The sequence below is a fragment of the Fringilla coelebs genome (assembly GCF_963513975.1).
Source record: "Fringilla coelebs genome assembly, chromosome: 3".
NCBI classification, from domain to species: Eukaryota; Metazoa; Chordata; class Aves; order Passeriformes; family Fringillidae; genus Fringilla; species Fringilla coelebs.
In genome coordinates, this window is record NC_140030.1 from 96,290,106 (window position 1) to 96,312,364 (window position 22,259).

Sequence of the window (22,259 nt, forward strand, 5' to 3'; positions counted from 1 at the left end):
TTGGTACTCCCCTATCTACATCCACAGAGAAAGCCCTGCCAGTGCTTCACTAAAGCTACAGTGGAAAACAGAGAGGATGGAAACAGAGAGGAAGAAGGCACAGCAGTGGTCATTCCAAAGGAAGTGACCCTGCAGCTGGGTTAGGAACAGGACAGTCACACATAGCTGGTAGATGTTGGGCAGCCAGGATTTGAGGGTCCTCCTACTCCAGGCACTACAGGGGCAGTGCTGAAGGGAATATGTTCACATTTGAAGTGCAATGTCTCTTTTAAATTCCTTCACAAGAAGGTCAAAATAAATTATAGCTGTGGGGAAATTCCTGTGTTTTAATTTACAAGGATGCCCAGAGGAATGGAGGAAACATAAATAGATAAATAGTAAAGCACTTATACCAAATTAAAAACAATATTCTAACATTTCCTTGTTGTTTGCTTACAGTAAGGGCATGATTTAGATAAAATCTATGGCTCTGAACATCATTTTATCTCCTTTACTCTGAGCAAAAAGACTGGAATCTTCCTACTGTAGACTTTCTATTGCAGCATAGTCAAGGGATTCTCCAGCACGGACCCAAAGCTGTACTTCTTTTCTGCCACAGCCAAAGCCATTGTTCATTCTTTCCCCATCATAAATCTGCCCACTTCAGAAAAAGGCAGCTAAACTCTGCACACAAACTCCCTTAATTCCACATATGTCTCTCTTATTACCATATATGTGGGAGATTGACTTGGTTATGGAAAGCAAAAAAAACCCCTCAAAACTCCACACTAACCCCTCTTCCACCAAGAAAAATAGGAGAATTCAAGATGAAAGCCATGTAAAGAATCACTGCAGAGGGGGAGAAGAAAGCCATTTCCCCAGACCAGGTCAAGAACTGGCAGTCTAAAACTGCAGGGAAAGAGAAAAAGACCTTTAAGGCCAAGCCCAATGCAGCATTACAAGGATGGCAGCAGCTGGCTGCATCAGAATTCAAAAGCAGATAAGACAATTGTTTTTCAAAGATGGTCTTAAAAAGCCAGTTCCAGGTTGTGGCAGCATGTGACATTTCAGAGCTCCTTTCACCTCCTTCTTATGCTTTCTGTAACAGCTGCACTGAAATCACTCACACAGGCTAAGGCCTGGAAAGCTAAAATAACATTGCCCTCACTTCTCCCGATACACTGCGCTAAACCTCAGCCTAAGGCTTAACTTCAGGCTTTGTTGTCCCTGTTATATGTTCTCCATCTCACCCAGATTCTCACTCTAGCCTGAGGGCAGCTCCCACTTCTCTTTTATGTAAGCGAGAGAACAAGCCAGCTGCACCAGTGAGCCAGCAAAACCCACTTAGCACTTCCCATCACGATATCCACCTGCTAGCAGTTTCATGCCAGAACTGATAGCCTGCTATGACATTTTCCTTAACTGGAGTTTTCCTGCAGAAAAAATACTCCAGTGATGGCTCAGCATCACTTCCCTGCAGATCAAAGTATCAGCTTCAGCACTACTATACCATCTGATATGTCAGAACCATTCAAAGCAATCTCCTGAAAGCTGGGTACTAGAAAAATGTAGGGGTGATTGTTCCTTTAGACTGCAAAACCCTGGAGCAGAGGCATTCCCAGGTGTGTTTGCAGCTTGGTGTCTTTCTAACCCCAATGATGGACAAGGGTTTAACTGCAAAAAAGAGATGCAAATGTTGCAGCTCTCCAAGGGCATGGAGGAGGATTGTTCATCTCAGCTTCCTCTCCCAGTCTGCCCTCCTCTTCCCCCTTAACTTAAAAAAGACAAAAAAAGAAAAGTCTGAAACAGGGGTCGGTGCTAAACTGTGCAGGTCTTTCTTTTGTTGTTCCTTCTCCTTCAAACTAAGAGATGATGGGCACTTATTGATGGTGAGCCTCAGGACAACTCAGTCAATCTACTGATGTAGGAATCTGATAGGTTGATGCCACTGTTGCAGGAAGTATTTCCCCTTGTTTCACTACATCTGAACTCTGCAGAAAGGAAAGTTTAACTGTGGCTCTGCACCCACACAGAGCAGCCATGTGGCCCAGTGTTCCAACACCTGCTGAATGGGAAACAAGGGCCCCAGGATTTGACCAGTGCCATTCAAACTGCAGTGTGCTGCCTTCCATCCCATGTGTCCCTCCTCTTCTGCCCTCATTTCTCATGCTGGCCACTGAAGAGTCACACAACAGACATCACTTCATGTTTTGCTAGCTAACATACAGCTGAGCAAGCTCAATAAAACTCAGATTTCTTGTTCTACATCTTTGTTGCAAAATCACCGCTGAACTTTGAGTGCCTGGGACAAAGAGTTCTGTCTGCAGCCTTCACACCTCTCCAGAAGTTCCAGTGTGGTGCAGCAGCGCCATGAGATGGGTTTAAAGACCCACCAAGGGAAATGCTGGCCATGCTGTGTATGAAAACCACCATTACTCACAGCTCAGTCACTAAGCAACACTTTCTCATTGTTTCAAGGCTGACTACAGTAGTGGTTAAAGTCACTACCAACGAATTTGATGTCCCACAACTGCAAACAGAAGAAGCCTCACACTGGCAGGATCTTCCCTAACAACACTGTTCTAAATGCATTAGTGAAAAATGTCACAGAATTTTCTCCTCCGTTCCATTGTTACTTACACTTCCTTGTATTATTTTTTCCCAGTAACCCCAACAGTGCGTTGCTGCCAAGGCAGCCCAGTCATGCCCTGGAACATTATTTAAGCCTGAAGAGGACTGCAAAGGTTGATGTAGAGAAGACAAGCCTTGTTTTACAGCAGCTTGGCTGTTCCATGGAAGAACATCAAAATACTCCCATTTTACATGAATAATTTATGGAGACAGACAGACATCTACACAAATATACTCAACATGGCTGTATTCTGTCGTATACAGGAAGAACCTCAGAGCCAGACAAGATTTATCCTTTGAAAACCAAAAACTCCACAGCTCATCACCTTTGTAAGCACAAGCACAGTGACTGCAGAGTCATTGGGTCTCTATGGAAGGACCCACATGTTCTGCCCTGACAGACTGAAATGTGGAGAACTGGGAGCAAACACCTGACAGTCTGTGATCTCCAACCAGTGCACAATCACCATGTGTTAGCCCAGAAATTCTTTGCTGCATTGCAATAATTTACTTTGAGCTAATGTGTGGCAGAAGGGTGCTGAAAGAGTTAATGAGAGTGCTGCTGTGCCCTAAAAAAAGCAACCCAATGTCTATTCTTACTCACTCAGCCTTCAGTGACTGTAGGGCTGTTGATCACAGTGTTTTAAGATCTGGTGATTCCAAAAAAATGAAACCTATCTGTCTGCTTGCCAAGCAACACTATTTGATCTAGAAATTCTTAAAAGAGCACAAAAGAAACCTCCATTCATGCATTCTTTGTATACCACACCCATATTAGAAGAATGATCTTAGAGCACATTCAGGTCCAAATAGGTAGCTCCTATTTTCTCCTTTTATGATTTTAAATAATGAAGGATTTCCAATTTTAATAAATAGTTTAGCCCTTTCTTGCTGGGGGAAATGCTGCAGCTCTTGCTCAATGAAACAAGCAATATGAGCAGGTAGAAAATTGGTTGGAGTTTCTCATGGATTGAAGGTCTCACTGGATATGTGAGAGGGAATGGAAGAATCCTTACACTGCCTACAGACAGCCTCTCAATATGGGTGCAAAACAAAATGGGCAATGAAAATTGTGTAAAAATCTAATTTCTTTTAGTTGAAATAACAGAGGACAGCACTGGAATACGCTCACTCATTCCAGCGGCAGGTCTATGTGTTATGCATCAATTGAGTAAGGACCACAGAGGAGTGCAAGGCACAGAACACAGTCATGTCCATTTTTCAAGTATTCATTATGCAAAGATCACTGGGGAGCATGAAGGAGTTACTGGGGTTCATTTTGAAGACTGAACTCCTACTTCTCATATCTTCCACTGTAAAGTAAAATTACATATCAAATACTCTCAGGTTGTGTTCAGTTCTTAGTCTGCTTCAGCTTTTATTTTCACTCTGTGCAGCTTTTAACTGGGAGGTTTGCACAAGCCCAGGTCCTTCAAACTCTCAGGTTACTCCAGGCACACTCACGCAGTCTCTCTTGGGTGCGTTTGCCCTGTCAGGTCTCTGCAGTGAGGGCAGAGCTGGCACAAACACTGCACTCACTGACACATGGTCTCATAACTCCTGCTCAGCCTGTACTCTACCAGTCCTGCCACCAAAACCTACAGGATTGCCTGGATGGAGCTGGAAAGAGCAGGATTTAGCTGTAAAGAGGAGACACACGCTGTGGAGACAGATAGCTTGTCACGTCTTCCCCCAGAGTAATCACTGGGCAAACACATCTACAGCACTGCCCAGAGCAGGAACAGGCCAGTAGCAAATGAAGGACTGTCACAAAAGACTAGAAAAGAAAGTGGGAAATCTTGGGGAAACTCTCCCTCTTTTATATGAAATTAAAGGGGGGATATAATGTGACTCCTCTTCAATAAATGGACAACAATGTGCATTTCAGATGTAAACCCAGTTAGACTTTCCATGCCATATTTTGCCTTTGCAGAAAGATCTATCACACACAGGTGCCATTTCATCCCCAGCTCATCCCAAGTGTCCAGGTGCCCTGAAATGTTGGACTTGCACATGAATGTTGCTGATATTGCCATTTTACTCTTTTGGCCATCTATGACCTATTTTTAAGGCTCTTCAATAGCCAACACTTCCAGCACCTTCTCCGTGTAGGCTATTTTTATAAAGCAGACTTCATACTTACATCTGTCATCAGAAATCTACGGCCAACATCTTATTTATGTTACTGTACTTTCACACATTGTCAGACCTGCATTTCAGCTGAAGTTTGAGGCTGTGCTGGAGGTCATGTCTTTGGTAGCATTTGAACAGGCAGACTTCTAGTGCAGGCTCTGAGCAGCCAGCGCCAAGTGCACTGGCCAGGGAAGGAGTCACTGCTACTTTGCCACCACCCAGCACCAGGACAGGTGAAGGAAAAGACCAAGTGCTCTCTCTAAAACTGTGAAATGTGGTGGGAAGGGCTAGAGCAGAATGGTTAGGAGAACTAGAACTCTTAACATAACTAGAACAAAGGCTAACCTGGATAGCCTTCAAAGAGCTAACGAGGAACGATCAGATGTAAAGCTTTCTATTTGTAACTAAGAGCATATTTTTAAAAGCCCAGAACACTAAGAGCAAGGCTATGGGAAGGTTACACAAAATTTGTCAGTCTTAAGAACATATTCCCTTCTATAGAAAGTGCAGTCCTTCACAAAAGTCTCACAAGAGGCAGAGAGGGTCACTCATCACAGCTGAGAGACACAAATCTGGCTTTCCTGCAGGTAAGGTTGGTGCAATGTGGTCATCCATTGTTATTTGTATAATTCAGAGAGGATCTGGACTACTTCCTGCTTTATATTTTCCCTTGAGATTTGTCTGTAAGGCTGGAAATAGGCCAACAGGTCATACAGGAGAACAAGCAAGTTCTGGGACAAGCCTGGACCTGAGACAAGGAGTGTAGGCATGGGGTACCCAGTCCCAGCAGCCTCCTGTGACATGTGGGATGGCTCCAGCCACATCCTCAGCTGCAGAGCTGCACAGCCATTAGCCCCTTTTCCCAAGGGAGGAGATAGAGAATGGTAGTAAAAGCAACCATTCTGGGTCAGAGAAAACACCTGTATAGTTTTATTTGGTACCCCTACATTTCTGGTTTTGAAAATTATAGGGCAGCAACAAAGCCATAGGATCTTTAACCATGCTGATAATTTCAGTTTCAATTAGTAGGCTTAGGAATCAGTATGGAAAGGACACCAGGCACTGCCTGTGAAAGCCCAGTTTTGTTACATTGCCTAGGATTTCAGAATAATCTCTGTAAAAACATGCAGATTTAATGCTTGTTCATTTTATGCAGTTCTCCAATTTTGCTCTGTCCTGTGTATGGAAACAACCAGACAGCATAACTCTAAACCACAGCATATCACTGTACCATGAGCCTGGTGCTGCTGCTGGCTGGTGAGCAGTGAATCTGGCTGGAGGCAGGCAGCAAGATCTCCCTCTAAGCCCTTAGCCCTTTCCCTGGCTATTGTTGTTGAACCCCTATTTCCTCTCTGGATGATAGGTTAGGGAAACAACCACATGTAGAACCCTGTAGCCTGAGACTTCTTGTGGGTTGCCGCTGTCCTGGTAGGGAATTTAACAGCAAGATTACACTACCATCTTCATGTAAATCATCCTGTGTAAAAATAGGAGTGTTTCAGCCAAGTTTTGGAAACAATGCAGCCCATTTCAGGCAGGAAAATTGCTTGGATGGCTGGGAAGGTTTCCTGTGCCAGGCATGTGGGTGGAAGTGTGGGCAGAGGTGGGATTACAGGGCACTATTTCCACTGTTCCTGCCTTGGACCTTGGTTCAATCTATCTGTAATTATTATAGCTGATTAAATACAGCAGGCAGATGTGCTGGATCAAACCACCTCTCCTCTGTTCCAGTCAGCCAGTTCTTCATCAGAATCCATTCCACCGAAATTTTCAGGCCAGATCCTGTACACAGCAATCCATGTCCTGCCTGCACACTCCTGCCTCGGTGTTCAGCCCCAGGATCAGCTTTTGACCATTTTCTAAAGGACAAAATATTCAGGTGCCAGCAGACCCGGAAAAACAATGAGAATGCCAGAGCTGAGCATTAGGACTGTGTTAAAGCTCATCAAAATTTTTGCCTGTGCCCTCTTTCCGTAGCATCCAGCCTGCAACAGCTTCATCATCCCCAGACACATTTTGCAGGCAAGAGGACTTCACGTCATTGTAGCACCAGGCAGGCCCCATGAATTACTGCCCTTTTATGACATCTTATGACACAGTGTGAATGACATCAAACCCCCAAGAAGTATTACATTTTCATTCATTCCTTTGTCTAATTTGAAAGGCCAAACACTATAAGAACATTCACCTGGAAAAGACATCTGGGTAGAGAAAGGCGAAATCTGTCTGCCTGGTTCAAAGCCTGGGTTTCCCTTACTGAAAGGAAATTACATCATGCTAGAAAATAATCTCCTGGGCATTCAAAGGCCATGACACAGGGCTACCAGCTGGAGGTCCTTTTGTGAATCCTATGAATATTTTACAAAATGGAGAAACTTTTTTGTCCTCTTCTGTTGCATGGATTTCCATAGCTACATTACATCCCCAAATATTCACCAAAAGGCATCGAGGCTAAAAAGTCAAGCACTCAAAAAGTTGGCCAGAGGAAGAAATTAAGGTGATCTTGTCTATTTCAAGAATTCTTTAATTACATGATGCCACTTTTTTCCCCTCAAGCCTCTGTTTCATTCAATAAGGAGATTTTGAGGCAAACCTTCCTTTTCTCCCACACACTGGATGTCCCATGTCCCTGTCCTGCTGTGCCCATTTGCCTGTGGGGCCCTGCAGCAGCTCCCTTCAGAGATTTGGCAGGAGGCAGGGACCCAAAAAGGAGATCTCTGCCCTTCAGTTGCATAGGAGCTCAGTGGGTTGTCCTGTGCCATTCAGCAGGCAGAGGCCCAGATCCACACTCCATGCTCTGCAGCTGCTTTCTGGCAGTGGAGGACAAAGGCTCAGCCCTATTGTAGACCCTGAACAGGACATGCCTTTGTGCTCAGGACCTTCTGCCCTGTTCTTTCCTAGACCCATCTAGAGCAGGTTTCTTCACTCTCTGTCCCTCACTTGCTGATTCTTTGCTTATGTTGGCTCTTTTTCCAGTCTCAGTTTTCCCCCAATGCACTTGGCTCCCCCCCAAGCTCCTCCATTTTCTCTAAGTTCACCATTCCAGTGCCACTGTCCTCCTTCCCCCGGAGCATCTCTGCCTCAGTGGTTTCCCCACCAGGTCCTTGTCCCAGACTACTTCAGCTATTCTTCTCAGAGGAAGCCTTTGCCTTCTCTTGAATTAACACTTACCCTAAAGTTTTGGCTTATGAAAAGATAAACCAAAAAGCATTGGTTTGGGCTGCTTTGTTTGAGAAGCTTTTCTTAGGTAATGTAGCAGGCACAGGCAGCTGCAGTTGTCCCTCAGCCAGGACTGCATGAAATAGCCTTCCCTTTATCCTCAAAGGTTCACACGTTAAGATAGCCTGGCTTCCCTTCAAGTCACGGCCAATAATAGGTGTAATGTATTCCCTTTCCCAGGACTGTACCCACAACAGGAGAGACAGATCTGAGTTCAGCTGTTCCCAGACAGAGGGGCTCCCAGAGCACAGGCACCATCACCCAGAGCACAAAACCATCACCCAGAGCACAGGCACCATCACCCAGAGCACAAAACCATCACCCAGAGCACAGGCACCATCACCCAGAGCACAAAACCATCACCCAGAGCACGTGCTCTGCACACCATACCCCAATCCACATGAGGTGTGTGCTGCTGGGCACATGCTGAGCATTTGGGGAACCTGTCCCCACACACACAACCTGTCTGTATGGCATATCTCACCCCAGAAACATATGAGATATTGCCCTTCCAATTAACCATTTTAAGCATTTCAGGAGCCACAAAGCAGCTGTGAAGGCATCTGGCTGAACTAAGCAAGCCCATACATCAGGTGTTTGTTCAGCTTCAGATCCACAGAAATGATATGAAAGAAGCAGTTGAGCAGTAGAAGAAGCATATCATTGCAGACAACAGAGAATTTCCTTTAAGGGGTCAGATCACATCCTTTCCTCTCTCTCTCTACTTGGTTTCCCTGTGCAGGCAGAGATAAACGACCTTACTTCTCCCAACTCCAGTCTCGCCTGCTTCTGGACAAAACACACAAGCAAAAACATCCATAAGCAAACAGTCCATATTCATTTGGGTTTTTTCCCAAGACTGATTTTATTTTGGGGATTTAACCCCAAAACCCCTAGTAGGCTAGAGTGTCCTGAGAAAAGCTTCTTTCTTTTTGAGGAACTCCTATAAGCATCCACAAAGTGTCTCTACTGCAGTGCTCTCTTGTCAATTTACCCACAGACAGCCTGACAGTCTAGAGGTTGCTGATTGCCCTACATCCTCTGTCTGTGGTGCTGACTGTCATTTTGCCATTTCTTTGAGGTCTCCTGCATATCTTGAACCATTTTGTTTCAAACTCTGGAGTTTCTTGGACGTGGGTGATCATCCACACAGCATCCAGCACTGCCATGCTCTGGGTAGGAAGCAGACAGTGATATTGCATCTTATTGCATCTTCCCCCCAGGTTTTGCATGGAAAAACTCTCAGGGAACATTGGAGCTGCTCATTGTGCAAAAGTGACACCTCTCCATCAATATATTTCATCTTTTGTAGTCTGTTCCACCTGGGAGCTCATTGACGCAGAGGAGCAGGAAACAAACCACTGTCTATACATCAGATGTGCAGCCGAGACAGGAGGAAGCATTCCACAAAGCAGCTCCCACCTTACTTGTGCTCTATTACTGGAGCAGTCTGCTGATACTGCACCTGCTGCTTCTAAAAAGTGGTAGAGGAAATCTTATATGTACCCAGCTATTACATTACCACCCATGTGGCACGGAGCAAAGAGCTGCACAAAGCCCCCAGAGACAGACTGCTAGGTCATAAATAGGTGCAGGACCTACCAAGCTGGATTGACTTGTAGCTGCAGAGCAGGACCCCAAATTAATGACATTTACGAAGTTTCTGGCTGCAGCTGGTTTGATGGCTGGAAATAACTGGCTCTGCAGAGTGGGCAGCAGCAGCTTCCCTCCGAGTGCCAGCAGAGAAAGCAAGACAGCAACATCCAGTCAGGGAAGCTTGGTGGAACGTGTGCAAACGGAATCAAAGGCACGCAGATGCGGGGAAGTTATTTTGTGTAAAATGGGCCACTTTCAGGGAGTGTTATATTCACTGCACACCTGTATGCAGTGCCAAAGTCTATACTGTTCATCCACAGAAAGCCATGTGGTGAAATAGATCCAAGAGTGACGTGGACAGAAAATGAAGGCGTTTGATCTATTGCTTCAATCTGATCCTCATCTCTTCTGCCTGTGCAAACGGTCCTGATGCCTCCTCATAAGTAATTTAATTTAAAAAAAAAGGAGGGGGGAGAAGAAAGCGATTCCCCCATAATTTTAACCACGTTTACACCATAAAAACCCATGCCTCGTGCTCAGGGCGCACATTCCCTGAATCCCTGCTCTGAGCCATGGCTCAGTAGCCCACTTCAGACATTCCTGGGAGAAGTGCATTTGTCACCCACTGTGTGATGCCTGGGCTGGAAGAGCAAACCCATCCTCTGTGCTTGGAGGGGGTGTTGGACAGGGAGCCACCTACTCTCATCCACTGGTTTGTTTGCACACAAAGAGTCATTAGAGACTGGGCAACAACTGCATCCACCGGATTAGTTCGGGGGTTTTATTGACAGAATAGCAAGAATAGAAAGTGGTTTTAAATACCATTGTTTTCACATTTCAGAGTTTATGATCTGCCAAAATAAGGATTATTTTATGCCTGATGAGCTGCTCATCTCAGCAGCACCCTGTGAGATTCAACACGGTGCAGTGTGTCACACTAACTTCCCTTAGGCCTGTTTTCACCTGAAACAGTACACAGTGACTGAACTAGTTCAAAAAAACCCAATCACAACCCAAAACCCCACTAAACTTACCTAATCCAGCTTGTATTTGCTGTGAGACAACAGCAAACCAGCAGATGGCTATGACAGATTAACCATGGAGGGGCAATCTGGACTTTTCCAAACCTTCTGTAATACAGCTTCATCTTTTGGCTGAGGTTTTAATATCTTCCTAGCTCTAAGAGTTTGCAGTAGCATTTTCCCTTCATGGGATGCATCCCTCTAAGCCAGGTCTGACTGAGGGAAGCAGACTTTTGTACTGACGTAGCGCTGGGAGCTCTCAGGTGGGATTCAGTCACATTGTGCTGTGGCCATACATATTTATCCTCCTGTCTGTAGTCCATATCTCTGTATTCTTACCCTGAAATACTGGTTGTCTAAATAGCACGGCAAGTATACTATGGTTTCTAAAAAAGTCTTCCTTAGGCATTTAAATTTTACATATTATGTAGGGACTATAGCTAGCTAGGTTGCACAGAGATATCCCATGAGCCCATGGTATCCCATGGATACCAGCACTGGAAATGGAGGATAAGGGCACTTAAGGTTCTCTGAGATTATGGGCCTTACCAACTCAGAAACAACCCATTTCAGGACCTTCCTACCCCCTAAATACTTGTATTGTGTTTTAAAGAATCTTGGGTCTTCTACCTTGCACATGCAGCCTCTTCCCTTTCCTTTATTACCCCAAATCCTTGAGTGAAAATCCCTCCTTTAGCAGGAATTGCGCTACAATGGACAGTATCTTAAAAACAAATAAAAGTAATCCTTGGTTTCACATCTAGTCAAACATTAAGGAGGTTAAGAAACAAATCAGTCTTGCATCCCCAGGCTAACAGAGACATCGTGCTTCTTTTCCTTTTCAGAGCTCCCTCCCCAAACCCCAGCATTTCTGGAGGTTTTTGGTTGGTTTGTTGGGTTTTTTGCTGGCTTGGGTTTTTGGTTTGTTTTTTTTTTTTTCCTTTTAGCCCTATTTCAGTATAAAATCCCTTCTTCTCCATAACCCTCCTTGCTCACAGTTAATCCTTTTAACATTCTCTGGATCCTCCCAGCACTACCCTATCCTATTTCTCTCTCTACTTCAAATTCAAGAGCAAGCACATGATCCTCACTCTTTCCCTTCTCCCTGCTGGCAGTCCCTGAAATGTTTTTCCTCTCAACGGATCGACTGCTTTCAGCTTCCCAAAGTCCCCGCCACACATGGAATTCAGAATCTCAGAGTGGTCTGGATTGAAAGGGACTGTAAAGATCATCCAGTTCCAACCCTCTGCCATGGGTAGGGACACCTTACACCAGACCTGCACCAGGCTGCTCAAACCCCATTCTGACCTTGAACACTTCCAGAGATGGGACATCCACAGCTTCTCTAGGCAACCTTTGCCGGTGCCTTACCACCCTCACAGTTCAGAATTTCTTCCTAATATCCAATCCAAACCTACTCTCTTTCAGTTTGAAGCCATTCCCCCTTGTCCTATCAGTACTTTTCCTTGTAAAAGGCCACTCTCCAGCTCCCTTGCAGATCCTTTCAGGCACTGGCAGGTGCTATATGGCTTCCCTAGAGCTTTCTCTTCTCCTGTCCACTTCAACCCACCTGCCCTTGCTTACTGAAGGCCATAACATTTTTATAGAGCATTTTGAGCTGCCAACCAAGCTGGGCAGTGTCTAGCAGTCTGTGTTGGAGGAGAGGGAGCACAGCTTGGCACTGGATGCAGCGAGGGTACCTGAAGGAGCCGTGCAGTGAGAATGCTTGGCTGACCAGATCAGGAGCAGGGCACACAAGCCGAGTAACACACAACTGGCTTCTAGAAAAGCTTAAATGCCTGCTGGAGAGCTGACAGGCTAGAGCTGGTAGTGCTAATGGCAGGCCTAAAAATACTCCCCCCTGGGAATCCAGAGTGCATGGCACAATCGTTAGGACTTCTCATTTCTAATGGAGTCATGTTTCATATCATATCATATCATATCATATCATATCATATCATATCATATCATCATCATATCTGATCTCATGAAAGTTTTCAAAGAAATCATCTGGCAGTTCCAGCTGTTACTAAAGTGCTTCAGATTAGGTTTCATACAGAATTTAGGAATAGAAATACACAAACAAGCCCTAGCCCTTCCCAGGGAAAAAACACCTGCAGTGTCCTGTGATAAAAGCCCTTCAGCAGCCTGAGCTTCTCATTCAGGTCCTGCACATACAATACAAATTGGGACTGGGGACTGTGGAACTATAACACAAAGCAAATTTTTAGAAAGGTTAGGATAGGGCAGGTAGAGTTTTGTACTGCAGCTTCCCCACAGCTAGTAACATTGTCTGGAAGCAGCAAAGCTGATTCCCCACCTCCCTGTAGCTCACTGGAGAGCATAATGAGGAGCTGAAGATACTGAAACCATTGGGCACATGTGAGTTTAAAAAAATACCTTCTAGCCTGCTCAGTCAAGCAGTATTTTAGACACTGGGATTCAAAAACTTGGCCCTGTTTCCAGTTCTGCCACTCATCTGCTGTCTGGAGTTGTGTCTTGCTTTCCCCGCTAGTGACATTTCTCTTCTCTCTGGAAAGCCCTCGAGTGCTGATAACAGCATGCCTTGAGAGCTAGTGTCCTGCTAACTGGAACAAGTACCAGAAAGAAAGAAAGAAAGAAGAAAATATTTCTTTCATTAGTATTTTGCCCTGTTGCTTTTAAGGCAGCCTCATCTTGAAAAAGATGCAAAAGGGCTGAAGCAAAATTGTTGCCTTATTGTGCAGCTAAAATATTTAGTGGGAAAAACCCCCAGCTGTTTCAGGAGTGATTGCTGCTAACATCTCAGTGAAATCTAAAACAGTTCACCTCAAAAATACAAATTTATAATCATTTGGGCCTCAGGCAATGCAGTCTAGAAAATTTGTAGCAGGAGTTGACAGAAAATGTCATGCTGCTCTGTGTAGGGAGAACAACTAAAAATAAAGTAATATCAAAGCTGAGACTACTGCGTCATGCTCTTTGGACATTGCTTTGATCTTCCAGTGCACCAAAAGTAAGGCTCATAAATTATAGATGTTATTGTGAGCAGCATGTAAATACCACAAGACAGAAACAGGTTATTAGAGAGAAAGCAAGGAATAAAGATGGAAAAAACATTGAGACAGCAGGGGAAAACCAGTAAAATCTGTTCTTGGCTACAACTGTGTATACAGAGAGGTTTTAATTGGAAGTAGTACCTTTTTCTGTCAAGTACAGAATGGTTTGACATTTGTCATTGACATCCCACCAATAAATACAAATGCATGAGTCAATGCTCTGAAAAAATGCAAGGCAGATTAATGTGTCATTATCTCCAACCGACCTCCAAAATCATGCAAGTGATCAGAGAAGATGAGATCTTGAAGCCTCCCTCTCTAACACAGCTTTCTCCTTCAGCATCATGACCATCCTTTCAGCGCTAGGATCTTGTCTCAGAGGTGTCAAACTGCCACAACAAAATTATACCCATATGTTTTACATTATCAGCAACAGTTTCAACCATTTCCTGGCTCGAGGAGGCTGTATCTTGGCTCGATCTTGCAGATAGCAAGGAGAAAGAAAATCAAACCAGACACCAAGTGGTGAGACTTTGGTACGTACAAGTGCTTTGACTCCTCATTTTGAGCACCACAAATGGATGGCTCAAACTGGTGATCTAAATCTACTTCCTGCCATTTCACACAAAGTATTTGAGAGTGAGAGGAAAAAAAGGCACATGACATTATGAGGTATCATTATTTAATAGCATTTTACTAAATAATCTAGTAATGAAGAGTCTACTTTTTTTTAAAAAAGTAAGTTCTAAAAGCCCTTGGCTTCAAGAGAAGGGAGTAACTGTAGTCATGAAACAACATCAAAACTCCAGGCTTACACATGGCCAACTGTAGAAGTTGTTAGCTAATAATACAAATTTAAATCTGAAAGAACAGATTATTTAAAAAAAAAAAGAAATTTAATTTAGCCCTAAATAAAGGCGATTTGAGCCTTCCGAGGACGCTAAGAAAGGAAAACTATGCAGAAAGTGTACAGCTATCTGTAAAATTAAAAAAATACAGTAGTAGTTGATAGATATTTCTCTGCTACAGAAATAGGTAAGAGAGCACCAGCTCCTATCATATGATGATGAAATATGGTATCATATGGTGATGAAATACCCTGTGTTATAAAAATAACAGGCGAAGGTTAACGACAGCTAACGTGGACTCAAGTTTTAAAAATAGTTGTCCAAAGAGTTGTTTAGATCGCTGAAGCTGAATCTTGAGACCTTTGAAGCTCCAGGAGAGGGCAAGAACATTTATATTGTACCAGAAAGGCACAATTTTGACCAAGACAAGAGGATGGCTGGTGTGGGACTGGAACTGAGGGCACAGCTCTTACCCTTCTGCAATAACTTCCCTCCTGGACCAAAGAACGATGACAGTACTGACCCATGTGGCTCTGAACCTGGGCAGATATCAGATCTCCAGCAGGCAATACAGGATCTCTTCCAAACACAGGTGGGTTTTTGTGGCATTCTGAACAAATGGTCCTTGCCCAGTGTTATTTATCACTTTTTGTCAGCTGCAGTACAAAAAAAATCACTCTTGATCCATGGTGACAAATGACAGAGAGATCTGAGGATCAGGGAGGAAGGAGGACAGGCAGTGATGGCTGCTGGCCTGAACTGCTGGTGAGCCAAGAACAATCTCCTGCTCTGGGAGAGGTGACTGAATGGCACTGTTCCCCTGAGGGAGGGACCCAGGCCATGCTCACAGGGAACCAGCTACTATTAGAGAAGGCTTATGTTCATGGCATTTTTCAATGCACTGTGACTTACTGTGATCAGCATAATCAAAGCATGCAAACAGGGGAACATCAAGAAGCCAAATAACCTCTCATTTGACTCTGTTGCAGCTACTGCCATGCTGCAGTCTGCTATCCACACACCTAGAAAGCAATCAGGAAACTGTGACTGGTTCTGTGGATAATGAAAAGAGTTAAAGATGGAGGGATGTACACAACTCAGTCTGGAGCATTTATGGGGAAAAAAATCATTACAAATGTTTTCCTCACAGTTTAATCACCAGTTTTCACAACCATCATAACTAACGGCTCTTACATTCAGCAAACAAAAATATAGTGGGAATCGACTGATGGAAGATGAATCTAGGCCAATTCATCCTAGAAATAAAACACATAGCAAGAGTGGAATGACTGACCATCAGGGTTATGTATCCAACACCCTGTGATGGATCTCCAGCTGAGGAAAATAACCTCATCATTGGAAAGCTATGCTCTAGACCAATTCTGAAGTAGACTTCATGATATAGTTAAATCTGGGGAATTTTTCTGACCTTTGCAACACCTTTGCTTCTGTGTTATCCCATGACCTCACAGTAGCTCCACATGCATATATGTTTGTACATCTGTTATGTTGATTGCTGAAAGAGTTGTTTCTTGGAAGTAGAAGACATACACCTGAAAGCCAGGCTATATAGTAATCTGTCTCTAACCTATGATATTCCTCAGTGTGATGATGAAAAGAGCAATTTGGTTTTAGAGCTGGAGAAAAAACTGCAGATGTTTATCAAACCTTATCCATAATCACCACTGCCCATAAGTGTGGTCACTCGCCACCAGCCGGCTGGAGGTGGACTGAGTCTGAGAAAGGTACAGGGAAATGAGGATCATTTTGCAATTCCAGACAGGCAGAGCCCAGATTCAGGTTAGAGTCAAGAACCAGAAAACACACCAAAAGAAACTAAGCAGGTGAGCATCTATCTCCAAAAGTGCCATAGCGTTGTCTCACTGCTATGGATCTGTCCATGGCAAATTTGTCCATACCTCTGTCCATGGCAGACCATGTCCCAGCCACAGTTTACCCCTCTTTGGCTCTTATTCTCTGCTGAAATAACTCAGCTGAGCCTTTGCCTTTGGGTTGCTGCAGAAAATAGGAGGCTAAAGCTACCATATAATTGTAATCAATAAAAATAATAAAAAAGTTCAGGATTATTAGTTGCTTCTAAAGAGTTAATTTGAGATCTTAAAAATCAAGGCTTTGCTGGCAGAAGGAATAATCTAGAAAAGAAGACTCTAGCTGCTTTATTTCCATGTATGGAAGGGAGAGCAGTGTCTTTAAAGTCTGCCAGGGGTGTGTTCACTTGTATGTACGACTCACTGCTACCATGGGTCAGGCATGGGCAGTGTGAATAGCAAGGGCAGAGATTTCATGTACACACTCAGCCTAGTGCACTAAAGTCTCCTTGGACACTGCAAACAAAGGGGAAGGGACAGTGGATAAGTGATCACTGATCTCTTCTTGCACTATTAATTCAAGAGCACACATTGTGTTGGTTTTTCTTAATGAACAGCCTCTATCTATTTCCTGTGCCCACATATGTTGTTTCTTCTTTTAGCAGGTTGAATTCCTGCCATTCAGTCACTGGGAGGGATTTGCCAGGATAGACCCAGCAGACATTTCTGTAGTCTGAAGAGGGAGAAGATCAGGATTCCAATCCCCATTTTATAGTGGTGCTTCTGCTATTTTCAAAGACAAGAAACAGTGATATGATTTTCTAAGATCACCACAAAGAGTACTCTGCTCCAAATTTTTGTGGAGTTTGCCCTGTTCAGACTGCAAAATATGCCTTGCATATCCTCTGATAGTTCAAGTGAATTAAGTCCCGTTTTACAAATGGAAAATACAGCAGTCAGCAAAAAGGGTGAAGCATGCATTTTTATATAAAGCTTAATTTAATGTCCTTTGAAACCAATGCAAAGCCCTGCATTGACGTCAGAGAGCTTTCAGTCAGACTCATACCACTGTAAATGTAAATTCAAGCTTTCCAGTAGCAGAACTCATGTAATAAACTCCATTTTTGATGTACTGAACAGTGCAATCAGGCTCCCCTTTGATCATCCACCAGCAATCTCTTTCTGTGGGTTTTAAAGCACATTATGAAGGAGGAAAGCATTATCAGCCTCAATTTACAAGTGAGAAAGAAGAGACTGGAGGAGACAAAATGATTAGCAAGGCTGGCTGCTACGTCAGTACAGAAATGAGAACATAGCACATGCCTCCCAACACCAAAATGGGCTCTTATAAGATAAGTAACACTGATAAGAAGATCTAATTTATTACTGATATGTCAAACAATCCTTTATCTTCCTAAGCAGACCTTTCTGCAGGAATGAGCTCCAGAAGCTTCCGACAAGTTCCAATTGATACGGAGGTCAGAAACCCCCAAACAAAGCAAAATGAACCAACAAAAAGGGGCCCTCCCCAAGTCATAAACAAAAATGAAACAGTTCACAGTCCTTGTAAAATAAAAATGAAAAATGCAATTTTGCAGTTGAAAATTTCCATACTGCTTTGGTCAGGTTTAACTCTTTGTGCTGGCCTTACACAGCTCACAGGTGCAAAGAGGACTAAAGTTTGATCCATTTTTAGTTTTAGGTGAAGCAAATGCACGATTAACCAGTTCTTTAAAAAATCAGATCCATTCAAATAAAGCCCTTCTCTAATATTTTATGCATGATTTCCCCTGCTCAAAACCTACAGCACTGTCTTGCACCACTGACAGTGACTTGCAAGTAGTGTGCTTTCCCTAGATTTCAATGGACAGCATGAAGATAGCAGTATCATAGGGCTTGCCAGAGACCCTCATCATTCAGGCAGAGAAAAGCTCGATTAATTAATCAGTCTTTATTTAAGCACAGAAGAGGGAAGGAAAGCGGAGATACACAGGCACTCCAAAAGAGACTCTGTAAGGAAGTGTTATTTTTAATATAAAAGACTGGCTCACAGCGCAGTGTTCAAAGTCAGAAGGACTTAAAAAACGCCTTCTATTTCTGCGAGCAGAGCAGTCACAGTCAGGAGAGCTGGAGCCCACTCTGCTCGAGCATCAGCAGCAAGCCTGTTTATGTATGCTGCCCAGCATTAGTGCACACAAAATCACAGAGCACACGGTTTGCAAACAGGCAGGGAACGCTGTGGTGCCAGGGACACACACGCACATCCTCCAGCTCCTCTCCAGAACGAGTGGGAGCTGCTGTGCACCGAACTACCTGAACCTGGCATTCCGAGGCGCCTCCGCAAGTCGAATCCAAAGCTGCCAGATAAATGTTCCCTCGGATGTGTCCCTGTACATTGGTGTGACATCCCCTGGCAGGTTCAGTTAGGCTCAAGGGCCGGGAATTACCTGTGCCCTCCCCCTGCAGCACCACACTCCTGTCCTTCCCCCTCGGCCGGGCCAGGGAGGAGAGCAGCTGCCTCATCACAGCGAGCTGTGCTCGAGGCAGGAGCAGTGAAGGGGTTTTCATATCCTCATGAAATTAACCTCCTGGGTTAATTAATATCTCTCTTTTCTTGTTTTGTAATCTCCCTTGCTGGGGGATGGAGGCAGCCCCCCAAGCCCTCCTGGCTCCTCTGCCGCAGCGCAGGCTCTGCCAGGGCACACGGGGCACTGCCGTGCAGACACCCAAACAGCAGTGCCTTTTTCCAGGTTGCAGGACATACAGCACATGGCCAAGCTGCTGCTACAGTTCCCCCTCCCCCACCCACGTCTCCAGCAATCTGTTTCTCTAGGGTGCTGTTATGTTTATCCCTAAAATCCAGTCCCTTTCTTTAGCTATTTCCTATTCATCTAGATGACCACAAGCAATAGGATTCCTCTGTGTCAGAGGAAAACCTTCCTTTAGATTTTTTTTGTGCCTTGCCCCAAAGGGGGTCTCAGATGGCTCAGAGACCTGGCTGACAGCTTCACTGGCATGAAACCACGTGAGGATTTTTATGCAGATGGCATCTGAGATAACACTGTCTGTTTGGACCTAAGGAGGCTCAAAATCTTAAACTATTTTAAAAGAGGTTGTTCAGATGCAGCTAGTGGACTAATAAAGTCTGGGGAGCAGGCCTATGACCCTTTCTTTCTGGGTGGTGGTGATGGGGCCTGTTCCTCACGGATGAGCAATTCCTACATTAAGACAAAAAAAAAAATAAAGGGCACCTGTATTTATTTGCAGCAGTGCTTTCATAAGAACTGCCTGGAGCTTTACTAGGATTATGTTTCCACAGAATTTAGTAATCATCTATAAAATACATATGTTTGTCCCCTGGGGCTCATTGAGAGAGCTGGGGGTAGATGGGGCTGAGCCTGCCCTTCTTGGTGGTAGGTGGGAAAGGGAACTTTGCCTACTGGAAAGGCTCTGGGAATCACTGCCAGAGTAGGCTGTGATTTAATGCTAGGAAAAACTGTATCCCCTCAGTAAATGTACTTGGACTAGATTTTATATAAGCAAACTCAGAAAAACCTTACTCATTCTTATGTCACTAATCCAGGCACCTCATAATTTGCAGAGGATGGGGGGAAGAGAGGAAAATAGACAGACTGCTGCTTGCCAGCCACAACACAGCACTGATTTCCCACTGCTCAGATTTCATTAATTTTCTGTAAGACAACAGCAGAGTATTTACTAATACACAGGAAGCCACACACATCTCCCTGCAGGCATTTATTGCCTTTGCTCATTAATAACTGCTGTGTCTAACTGGATATCTGTGCTCAGGCAGGTGGAGAGGCCCCGCTTTCATGACGTGCCACATTTTAATGGTCATAATGAAATGAAAGCATGCCAGTGGCTGCTCTTAGAGACAGTGGCTGCCTCCTTACCCGCCGTGAGAGCATCCTTCTGAAGAAGAGTGAACAAATTCAGAGTGTCTTTGAGGAAGTAAGACAGCCCGAGTGCACGAAATGTGGGGATCAGCAGCAACACACATGGACCGAGCCCCACAGACCCCAACACACACCAGTCCCCACTCAGGGACTCGGTAAGCTTCGGCTTCACGAAGCAATGGATGTGTTTTTATCAACCTCTGGCAGGACCCAAAAACTGTTTCTGCCTGAGCAGAAACGTAATCAGTTGCTGAAACCTTTCCCAGGAACCACATTACCCTCAGACACAATGACCTCATCATGCTGGTTGCTGGCTTTGTGGTTCTTCTTAACAACTCCTCGTTCTCTCACTCCTCTTTCCTTAGGAATGCTGCATTTCTCACACACAGGCACGTAATTGTCAAGGCCAAATGCTGACATCCACTCTGTCCAAAGTTATTGCTCCACAAGGACACCACCGTGTCATGAAAAAGTCCCAGCACCCACAAATCTGTCTCATTCCTCCTTGGTCAGGCCCTACAAGACTTTAGGACCACAGACAGCAGGAAGGAACTGAGCAAACATATCCACCAAGCAAGCCAAGACAGAAATATTCACCAAAAAGTTTCCAAATGTTCTCACCTTTGGAAACCTTGGTATCAGGCTGGCCATTTACCAGTTGTGGAAATCAAAAGATAATGTCCTGACCTTTCTGCCCCATCACTGGGTGTTTGGTCAGATGTTTGGTCTCCCTGCCTCTTCAGCAGGGAGCAGTCACCAACCAAATTTTGCTTTAGTGACTTCCACACAGAGCTCCCTCCAACCAGCACGTGCCTCGCCCATGCAGGGGTGCCAAATGCCTGTACATGTCCTGTTCACAGAAGCACTTTCACACAACACCCTCAGCGTTCCAGCTGGAAACAGCAGAACCTCCTCCCTCCAAGGAAAGGGGAACAGGAAGGTGAGAACTCCTCACTCTCTGGTCATACCCTGTTGTAACCCTCCAGAAAAACCCAGTATTAATTCAGGGGTGTTCACCCCGCATATTTACCTGTTTGTTCTCCACCAAGCAGGGGAAGATGAGGACTTGGGATCATGAGAACCTGAAGGATGGTGACAAATCCTCCCGACTCTGCCCAGCCACAGCCAGAAAAAGAACAAGCGGAAGAGAAAAAGTCACTTTGTACATCCTCCTGAGGAAGCCAGCTCCTTGTTTTCTGGTGTATGATCAAACCCCCAAACCCAGCCCCAGTAAGTCACCTACCCCTCTCCGTCAGGAATGTTTCACTACAGCTGCTGCTTTAGCCACTTCCAGCAATGAATGCATGAAAACTGACGCCATGTTTCATGAGCTTTAGCTGTGCTATGATTCACACTTTCCTGCAATTATTGTAATTTAATGATATTGTTATATTTTGGTCCTATTGTATCTAATTAGATCATACAGGGGCTTATGATGAGACTGTACCTCACACCAGCCGATGACTATTTAGTTTTAAGTGACATCCAACATTTTAATCCACATTTAATTTCAGCTTTACTCCAAGTTCATATCACACTTCTAATCAAAGGCTGGATTCCTGTCTGCCTTTGGGGCTCCCAGTCCGTTGTCTTGGGGAGCACAGACCCCTGGGAGCAGAGGCAGCACAGGAGCCATCCCACCATTCTTTGTCACTGAGTTTCAAGTCAGGAGTGTCTGCAAACTTGGCAGGGGACAACAGGCTGAGGACATGGTGACACAGACTTCAGTGAATCACTATTGGCACCTCGTGAGTGCATAAAACAGTGTCTCATCCTCACTGCACGCCCCTCTTTGTGAGGGAGACCATCAGGAATGTCAGGATCTCTTGGGAAAACCCACCATTATGTTAGGACGAACCAGAACATTTCTCGCAGTATCTGGTGCAGACATTTCCGGCAAGGTACAGATGTCCTAGACCCAAGGCTGTTTCCAAGTCACTTTTTAAGCTCTGCATAACAATTCCATCCACCATCATTTCCTCTGGTGGAAATTTCCATTCCCAACTGCCCACTTCCACTCTTTCCAATCAGTTAGAAAATGTTATTT